The 10,438-nt window shown below is 37.5% G+C and overlaps 1 long non-coding RNA gene across 1 annotated transcript; it reads left to right on the top strand.

Moving 5' to 3' along the window:
* On the top strand, positions 6,302-9,997 carry LOC110398991. The gene is made up of 2 exons (XR_002438797.1): positions 6,302-6,407; positions 8,640-9,997. It is a non-coding gene; the product is annotated as an uncharacterized LOC110398991 (long non-coding RNA).

Raw genomic sequence — 10,438 nt, 5'->3', positions numbered from 1 at the left:
ATTTTCTGCTTCTTCTCTCTCAACATTCCAGTTGTTTGTCTTTTTCTTTCTGAGGTGTTTTTATCACCAAATGATGCTTTTAGTGAGTTTCCACCAGCCCACATAGGGACCTCTGTTCTGGTAAAAGGTTATAATCCTTCCATCTGTTTGGTTCTATAAGGGATTTCAGTTGCTTTTCATATTTTTTGGCAAGTATAAGCAGCTGTTTCACAGAAACTTCATAAAAAATGTTCATGCCAAATTATAACAGTGCTTAATATAATCATGGCATTGTAGAAAGTGACGTATACCATGAATTAAGGCACTTATTGCTAGGATAAATATTTTATCTACTGTTATTTGAGATAACTTGGGAAGGTCATGGTGAATTAATGCAGACAATTCAAGCTCATCCTCATAAAACCTTTAACCCAAGATGTACATGCACATATATTTCCTGTCCAGCCTTTTCCACATAGAAAAGCTCTGGTATGAGTGATTCACATGGCAGAAGGAGAGTACAAATTACATGTAAGTTATCATTTCGGTTTTCAGTGCAACCCATGAAATAACCCTGGCATAGCTCAAAAACAGACTCCTGGACCACAGATCAGAAGTTTTAATGTGTATCTTCCAGATAATATTTCATCTCCTTTCTTCTCAATAAGAATTGAGATTGGCATTTTGAGAGAGAATAAAGAGATTTCCATTACCAATAATGACTACGCTGAATGCAGGAAGCATGTTTTAGGGAGTTCCTAGTACAGTACCACAGTTGTGTTGCAAAGGCCTCTAAACACCATTCTCTGTAATGTTTAGCCATTATGAACTGGTTCAGAGTACAAACCCGATCAATTTTTTGGTAGTTTCACTCAAATTAATGGAATTTACAAAGGATGAATTTAGTTAATATCACTCTTCTGCCCTGAATTTTCTAAAGATTAAAGATTTTGGAAATATTTTGTAAATAATAGTTCTATTTACAATCTATGTAGAATTCATCCTTTGATTTACACTGCTGCAGTATTTTAAAATTCATACAGAACAAAAGATGTGTCTTGCCAAACAAGGAATGTTCCCTTTTGTCAAACATACATGTTAGATTAAATGCTTCTTTTCGTAAACTACTTATCGCATTAGGCAGAATTCATACTGTCATAAGAGCAGATGGCTTGGTTTGATGGAATATGTTTCATACAAGAAGTGGATTGAATAATTTGACAAAATACATTTTGTGGATGGATTAGACACAGGAGAGTGACTTGTGTGATGTCTATGGAAAACACCAATGAATTGATTTTAAGATGTTGAGTATAGAACATGTTCTTTATTGATCAAACAGATTGAGAGGCCTGGCAAAAAGTAAAATATGCCCACAGAACTCATTCTGTCAATGGGAATGTTTTTCATCTACCTGCATCCTCAGCAAATGGTATTTTATTATACACTTCATATGCTTCTAGCAGCACAATGCCACTTTCTTCCAATTTCTCTTTCCACTGACAGAAAAACATATTTGGTGAAATCTCTTGCTATGACAGATTTCATAGACAGTGCATAGCTCAGCTGCTGCTGCTTGGTACACGATTGTAGCCTAAAAGGAGGGTTATTGGTAAAAGGTCTTACAACTGGGCATTTGAATCCAACCCCCCCCCCCCCAGGCCAGTTTGATCCTCTGAACCGAGCGAGTGACGTAGGGGTAGAATCTCAGCAAGATGCATGTTTTGTGCTGGAATGACTGACTCAGCAGTGCAGAGTAAATCACAACCCTAGAACATCTGATGCTAATTAAACACCTAGACGTGATGTTCAGAAAATCCAAAACATTGAGAGTAGAAGGTTAGGTAGAGAATAATGAGAGAACTTCGAGCTGAGGCACAGGTCCCACCCATGGATCTGTGTAATTACTGATGCTCGAGGTAACTTCCAAGCATACTTGTGTCTGACTAGCCCTTTCTACTCTGGGGGAAGGCAGTCCAGTAGCTCAATTGTTCAATGTATGGTTATCCGACCTTCTACCTTGCCTGGGGTGCAGTGAGTGAAGAGCATTTGCCTTCGGTCACATATGTGTACATTGCTTCAAAAGTAATGCCTCCTACTTGTTTCCTTAAAAATGAAAACAGATACAAAGAGCACAAGAACACTGACAGAGCAAATTCTGAGCTAGAAAACACTATATTTCCACATAGTGACCTCCATTAGGTATGTATTTTAGCTAGCAATGAAAAGGAGACTGCATGCCATACTTGTAAAAATCTGCAGCAGTGAAGGTGACCCACTGTCGCTGTTGTCCCTGCTGAAATGCACGACTCACCACCTCACTGTGCTTGCATCCACTGTTCAGTCTCCACAAACGTTCAGCAAGCATCAATGAATGTCACTAGGTGCATTTTTTCCTCATGGAGGGATTCAGTGACACACCATTTCTTCATACACACCTCCACGTCAGACACCATTTTGTCAGACTGCCCTTCTGCTGCCATCTGTCACATGCCAACAAAATGTAGCAGAATGTTGGTGGGAAAGTTCAGCCTCTACTGCCATACCACCAACTTCTGCCTCAGATGTTGTGGGCCAACAGAAAAAAAAAAAAAAAAAAGGAGGCATTACTTTCAGAGCCATCCTCATTAAATATATAATATAGTAATGTATATAAAGTAACAGAACTTGTTTTAATTTTTTAAATTTTTTTTATTAAAATATATAAAAAAGAGAGCAACAAAACCATAAAACTACTGGGATATTTAATCTTGTTTTTGTGAAACTAATATATCAGTCTGGTTCAATGGCAGTGGTTGCAACTCTTAGTGAGCTCTCAGGGTTTTAATCGGAGTTTTCTGATGAAATTTTACTCTTCCTTTACGTTCTTCATCCTTCAAAATAGTTGTTCAAGAACATATGTACTGCCAACAAGTGGCTACACGAATAAGGCGTGATTGTGAAGTGATGGATATGTCTCTCTGGTAAAAGAGGGCTTATGAAAGTCTGGCAAAGAGACATGATCCATTTTTTAATTGCAACTCTATACATTCAATTTGAAAATTCACAAGTAATGTATTTATGTCAACTGAAATGCTGTCGCAAATAATCAGAAAAATTGATTATTTTTTCAGCAATCTTGAAATCTCTTCACAAATTCCTTTATCAAAACAGAAAGAACGGCAGCGTATTTTTGCTGGTCCCAGGGCTGTGTTCAGCCAGTGTATCAAAATCCATCATCTTATTTTCCAAAACTTGAGCTGGCACTGCACAGTACCCCGTGCCCTGGTTCCAGCCCAGATGGGGTTCATAGCGCACCAATATTCTGTTGGTGCTGAGGGGCCTGGCTGGGCCCAGGCAGAGCTGCCACTATGATGGCACAGGGCAGAGGGCGGCTGCACAGCGGGCTGTGCCAGGCCATGTCGAGCCTGCAGGCTGTGGGTTGGACATGCTTGGACTTTAAAGCCTAGTTTTTAAGGAAATTTGTTTCATACTCACAGTGTTTATACCTGCTTCATGGATTAATTCAGAGGGTACTTCTTTTACAAAATGAATCCCATTCAGATTTGCCAAGAAAACTCCAAGGCCCATAAGTGATATGCAGTAAATTACTTTTTTCAAAATGAATGAATGAACATAATCGAACCTTAATCCCAGATTGTATTTTACAGTGGGGCCGGCATTAGGTGAACTCAATAACTCCTACATGGGATTGTTTCCAGATCGAGACAGTAGCACTGTCTAGGGTATGAAGTTAGACATGACTATTTCCTTGCAGACCCACTCACATAATACTATGAGCCTGCTGAAAGTTTAATTTGAGAGAAGTGTGTTATTGGCATATGCAGAAGCTTTTGAACTAGCAGACAGTCTATGGATTATTATTTGTTTTGTTCCCTATTTCAGAGCTGTTCTCATGCCTGTTTTGTATCAAACACTCTCATAAGAGTTCATAATGCTGCATAATAGGGCTAGGTTGAAGTGTTTATAAATTGTTAATGAATAATTTTAACTGACCAAAGTTAATAAAGATTCATTAAAATTCATAAAATAGTTCATGTATATTTCATTGCAAACATAAAATGAAGTACTCTTCCAAACATGGATGCTTCTTGAAACTTAAAATTAAGAATTTTCAGAAGCATTAATTAGTGGAAAGCTGAAGAAAGTGGTTATGATGAGTGTACATTTTGAACTATTTTGAAAAACTCCTCTCTATAAATTCATAAATTATTCAGTAAAAACTACTTATGCAATATTTCTTAAAGGTAAAATAAGTGTCCTTTCAGGCTTGGTTGCCCTTTCCTTAAAGCAAAATAACTCTGCTATTTTATTGGAACCAAGTAACAGAAATAAATTATTTTTTTTTCCCTCAGGGCAAGCATCTGTTACTTCCTAAAGTAAAGAAACGCTCAAGGAACATATGGTTGAAAGGATTTGGCAGGGTACTCTTTCAGAAAGGGAGATGTATGTGAGACTGAAGAAAGCAAGCAGAAAGCATCAGATTCAGCCAATAGACTGTCAGCATGTCCCTATCTAAAATTAAGAGAGCTATGAGGAAAGCACTGTCTGCATGAGACTGGAGTTAAGAGTAATTCAGCTTCTGAAGACAGAAGAAAGCCAGGCCTTATTATCTGTGTAAAAACAATGTGCTTGGACTTAGTTCTGCTTAGTTGGCCAGCATAGATGAGTCTCAGTCAGATGTTCAGTTTCCTTAAATGCCTTGGGGAATTAGGGTGAGGGTTACTCACATGAATATGTATTTCTGAATTGCACATATCAGATCAAGAAAGGCTACTATAATAGCATGTAAAAGCCAGTGAAAAGTAGATATCTGGATCAGCATTTGAAGTCCACAATTCTTTTTGAAAGAAAGTCACCAACACTAATAAAATGAGAAATAAAGGAAACCTAAAAACTGAATGTGATCAGAATTCAAAAGGACTAATTACAGCATTTTACATTTTGTATAAGCTAGAAGCTCCCTGATTTAGATTACTCCCAGTGACTTTTCATTTCTGAACTCTAGGAACAAGGATGGGGAGACTGCCATAAACACAGTGCCCAGAGGACTAATAAAGACTGGTATTCATGGCAAGAGTCTACTGGAATGGCTGTTCTTGAGAACAAAGAGAATTGTTTTTTACCATTTGAGGGAAGAGCAGTGAAGTTTGCAGATTCTGTCATTGTTTAGGTGCATTGCCACTTGTGTTTGAGCGGAGGAGAGAGGAACCTAAGAGCTGCTCCTTATTTTGCATTTTGTCTTCTGTGCAGTGTGGTGGATGGACAAATCTGTTTTGAAACTGCAAATGAGACACTAAGCTTCCATATTCATTTGCCAAGTGGCTGATAAATGTTTGTCAGGAAAATAATTACAAGGAAAAAACTAGACTCCAATTAAATGAAGATGCCATTTCCATGCAGGTATCAGCGAGGTGTAGTCCATGTTGCTCTTCTGCACCCATCTTGCTGTTTAGAAGTATCTAGCCTCTTTAATAACACAAAGAACTCGTGTGTTTTCAACACAAGGCAAATTACTAACAACCTCTGGATGTTATTGCTGGGAGGGCCCCTCCCGGCCCCTCCCAAAATGTGCCTTTTCTCCCTGTGTGGAATTGGCAGCTTCATGACTTGTGCACTTGTTTTCATGCAATATTGAGTGTTTGAGTAGTATCTTCACTCCGCTGAGCTGCAAGGAAAGGGAACTGGCAGGCCCTTGAATGGCTCACATCAGGCTGTGGGTCCTCAAGAGAATGGGTGTGCTACTCTGAGAGGGGTCAAGATTTCCTGGCAGCTGAGAGCAAAGAAGCTGTCTGTCAAGGGAAGCTGCAAGATACATGCGAGGCAAAGTTTTCAGTTAACAGAATAATATTGGTTTTGTTTTGTTTTTAAATAAAACATTTTCAATCACCAGATTTCAAATAATTTTACAAGTATTTTATATATTTCATGTATATTTCATGGGATGCCCAAATATAAGAATTGAATCAATGAAATGAAGAAAAGATGAAGCCAGAATTAGAACATGCTCAAATCTCAGCTTGCACTTTATCTCCTATCCATATCACCTTACTTTGTGTCAGTACAAGCTCAAGGAAGTGTGAGACAACATACTGGAGGGTTGTCCTGTCTGTCTGAGACGGATCATCTGCAACCTGGGATAACCTCAGGTTGTTTTCATGTTTTTCTTGAGTTATCTGGCAGTCTCCTTTCCCAGAGTCACAGAATTTTCTATTTCTGTTCTTTGGAGGTGTATGGGAACTGTTAGGTCACCAGTGATAGAGCACCTGGTAAAGGGGCATAGCGAGCCCTGGGAGCACAGGTGGAAGCAATTCCCTGTGTCCACTCCTCCCTAACCTCATATAAGGGCTGGCAGACACAAGGGAAGTACCTCTACTTGGTGATTTCCTCCTTTGGAGCGTTTGGTGAGCCCTGATCCTCAGAAAGGGGTAAGAGATTCCTTTTTTGTTTCCTGATTGTGACCTCTACCTTTTTGGGGTTCTTTGTTCTGTGTGCAGGAAGCTGCACACAATAGTGTATGCACTCTGGGCAGGACTGACAATCTGTACCTATCTGTATCCTTCAGAAAAAAAAGAGATTATGTACCAGAAGGTCATGTTTTCGGTATTGAGTTCTGGGGAAAAGTGAGTTTAACCTGGTGGGAAATTTCAGCAAGGAAAGTGAGAATGAAACAAGATCTGTAGACCTAACTGGTAGGTCTCAAATTCAATGAACTGATCAAGTTTTTGATGGGGAGAAAAACTACGAAGGAAATTGTTCTGGAGCCAATGGAGACACAGCCCAAAGATTTAATGTTGTACATTTTGCTGAGTGCTCAGATGTTTAATATAAACTTCTCTGTCATCGTTCAGGACCCTGAATGAGCATATGTACTATGTTCATATGTACTAGCTACTCTTTCCTTTATGAAAGAAGAAACTATTAATACTGGTGTATTGCTGAAGTGTTACGTTCCTTCAGATACCACTAAGGTTTGGACTACCTTTCTACTTTACTTAGTTTGTTAAGAGTATAGCAGTAAAGGAAATGTTCCTGAATGAATGTCTTCTGTCCACCCTACTTTCATTGTAAACCTATAGTTTCATAGCATTTCTTGACAATATGAAGGATTGAATACTATTGTTGTACAGAAATGTAGAAAAAGAATGATTTTTCTCCTGATGTTGCCACATCCCCAACAGACTTTGAGTTATCTATGATTCCTTATGTGTTTCACCCTCAGATCTCCATCAAAGTGTTTTCCATTGTGTTCAGTATTAGCTGATATTCAAAGCTGCAAAGTTACCATCAGTCCCATTAAATTCCATCTTACTTTCTTTGAATGTTGTAGATGTCTTTTTGTTCGCAATTTTTAATCTTTTGTCACTTTCAACATCTTCTCTTGCACTGCTTTTTATACTTCAATTTTGTGTCATTACATATACACACAAAAAATTATTTTAAGTGTATCAGAGGAATTTCTTGAAAACAAGGAGGGACAATACTCCTTTAACTACTGCATAAGCCTTTTTTGTTAAAATAACTTAATCCTTTATACTTTTTCAATTTCCTAATTTACTTCAATATTTTTCTCTCACAGTAAAATAATCCTCTGTAGAAAAGTTTTTTTTCTTTTAAAAAAGACCTCAAAGTAAATGTCATCATTGTTTAGCTATTCACTAGTTTGCTATTTTAGTTTGAGATAGAGAGGAACATCTTGGAACAGCCTAAGTCAGAGAGGTATTCTTTGCAAGATAACATATTTGTAAATATTATATGACCTTCACCCAAGATGAGTGCTTTCAGCATCCAGTCAACAGCTGGAATTATCCTTATTCTTTTGATCTGTCTTAAAACTTTGAATTGCATTAGACATTCACCATTCCTCTTCTGCTTCCTCTATCAGCAATGAGCTATCCATAAGACTTGCCAAAGGCTTTCCTACTTCCCCTGCATTTCCTTCATAATGTTGAGATATTATTCATCTAGATCTGCTGTCTTGTCATTCTTGTCATCTTTCATTACGTCTGGTTTCTACACTTTATACCGTCTTGTAATCATAAAACCTTAGTTTATCTGACTCTTTTCCTTGGAAGACTCTTCTCCAGTCTCCAGTGTATGATCTTCCTTCCCTTGTGTTTTGTTTTCATCACTAACACAAAGATGCATTTATAATCAGAAGAATATGCTTTGTTTTTTTCGATTTCCTAACTCATTTTACACCAAACCATCATCTCAAGATCAAGGGTAGTTGAAATTTTGCTGGTAACATTGCTTGAATGAGAGGTTTATTTGTTCACACTTAGGGGAAAAAAAAAATATGCTTTCATTTGGAGTACTACTATTGAAAAGATGATATCTTATTGGAAAAAAAAAGTCACAGGGAACCTTACAAAATTTCATCTCTTAATAGAAGAGACTGAAATGCGTAAGAAAGAAGATATCATCTCAGGAAGAAAGAGGTGAATGTGAATTATGCATGAGTGAAGATGTGGACTGAGAATGAGTCTTAGTATTAGAGTATTGTGGACTTTCCTTCTTACAAGACTGGAAGAACAAGTCCACTTTGCCACCTATAGTAAGGCTGACTTTTTATATTAACACTGAACAAGCAGAAAATGGAGAAACAGAACTAAGATCACAGCCATTACACTATCACAGCTTTTTGTCACCATTTACAGGACTAGAGATACCTACGAAGAACAGAAGACTTAACAAGCAGTTATCCACTTTGAAGTGACTGAAGGCTCAGATGTTGAGGATGGACTCTCTCCAGCTGATGCTCACGTGAAGATATAAATATTAAATCAGGAACTCTTATCATAGTCAAACTCATACCAGCCTGTCAGCAAAATTTTTGTTCTTCTCTAAACTTGTTCATTGAATAGGTAGTCAAATATATCTAAACTTGTCTTAGAAATGCAAATGCAAATCTTATTTTACTACGTTAGTATTTATCATTCACCCTAGAACTAAAATAACAATTTGAAGAATGGACGCGTAAATGTAAAGTCTTTGGATGTTCTGAGTTCACTTTGAACTGCTAAGGTATTAGCAGCGTGCATTATATTACAATGTAAATGATATTTAGACTTTGACACTGTTAATGAGACTTTATTTTTCCAAATGCCAGCCAATTTTTTCATTTGTTTTAACTTTCTCCCACCTTGTTCTTCTTTCATTTCTCAGGAAAATCTTTTTGCACAGTGTGAATATTGTAGCTTTAACTGGAACGATAGATTCAGGACAAAAACTTAAATCTCTACGAAGCATATGCCTCTATACTGCATATCCCTGGTACAGAAAATAAAACAGCATCATCCTTATCAGGACTATTAAAAATATATTTATGCTTTCTAGATGTTTAGATTCCCTATTTTAAATGATTTGATTTCATTGAAGTCTTTTTTTTTTTTTTAGATCTCATTAAAATGAAAGCTAAGAAATTTTAGACTGATAGGCCAGCAGCAAATACAGTTAAAAAAAAAAAGAAAACATTGTTATGCAACTCTGCAAATGAACTAGTGATGCAAACTTTCTAATAGGCTAGTTCTGCAGGTCACATCTGGACTTAATTACAGTTCCTAAGAAATTGCTGCTGTCTCTGGAAGAATTCAGTAATAAACTTCTGACTTGCAAAATCACCACTTATGATGTAGGTGGAAACAAGCTGCAAAAAGAATCAGGAAACAATGCAAGTGTCTTCAGGTTATTTATTTATATCTTGGGGAGGAATTATTGCTATAGATTTTTAGATGTATGTATTCTTTACATTAGGAACTTGAAAAGCTTTTTTCTTCATTTCATTGTAAGGTCTACTGCATAATGCAAGGATATGTAACTGGTTGTATGATGAACATCTGATCTTGTCATTTTCAATCACTTATCATGTGCTCTTTACCATCTTCCTGCTTCAGTCCTCTTGATTGAAGTCGTAACTTTTTCTCATTTTGCTTATATGAAGTCTGAATCTCTCTAACTTTTTTCTAAGCAGCTGACGAAGCTCCTTCCAGTCAGAAGAATAAAGACAGACTTGTGTTAAGGAGGTGGGTTGGTTGAATATAATCTGCTTCTGATGGGGAATCCAACTTCCTACTGCTTCCTCTGCTCATATAACTGGGAAGTTCAATAGCAGGTAGCTGACAGAAAAGTCTTCAGAAACATCTCATGAATCTTCAGAGCCATGCTAAAATATCACAAAGCCACTGAATTCAAAAGGGTTAGAGGCCCTGTAATGGGACTTGAATGCCAGATTCAATACTATGATTAAGCAAGCAAGCTGCCATGTAGCTTTTCTGTAGGCATGACTCCTTACTTGATGGGAAGGTCCAGCAGTTACGTAACTTCCTCCACTGAAGACCAGTGCATTCCAGAAACCCATCAGAGCAGAAAGACTTGCAGAGTATGCTCTGAGCATGCTTAGTATTTGTCAGCAACTGAACACCAACACCATGAGGTTTGGGCTGCTTGTTATTTATAT

The sequence above is a fragment of the Numida meleagris genome, chromosome 4, assembly GCF_002078875.1.
Source record: "Numida meleagris isolate 19003 breed g44 Domestic line chromosome 4, NumMel1.0, whole genome shotgun sequence".
NCBI lineage: Eukaryota > Metazoa > Chordata > Aves > Galliformes > Numididae > Numida > Numida meleagris.
Note: the sequence above shows the minus strand (reverse complement) of the source record. Positions and strands in the feature narration are given on the sequence as shown.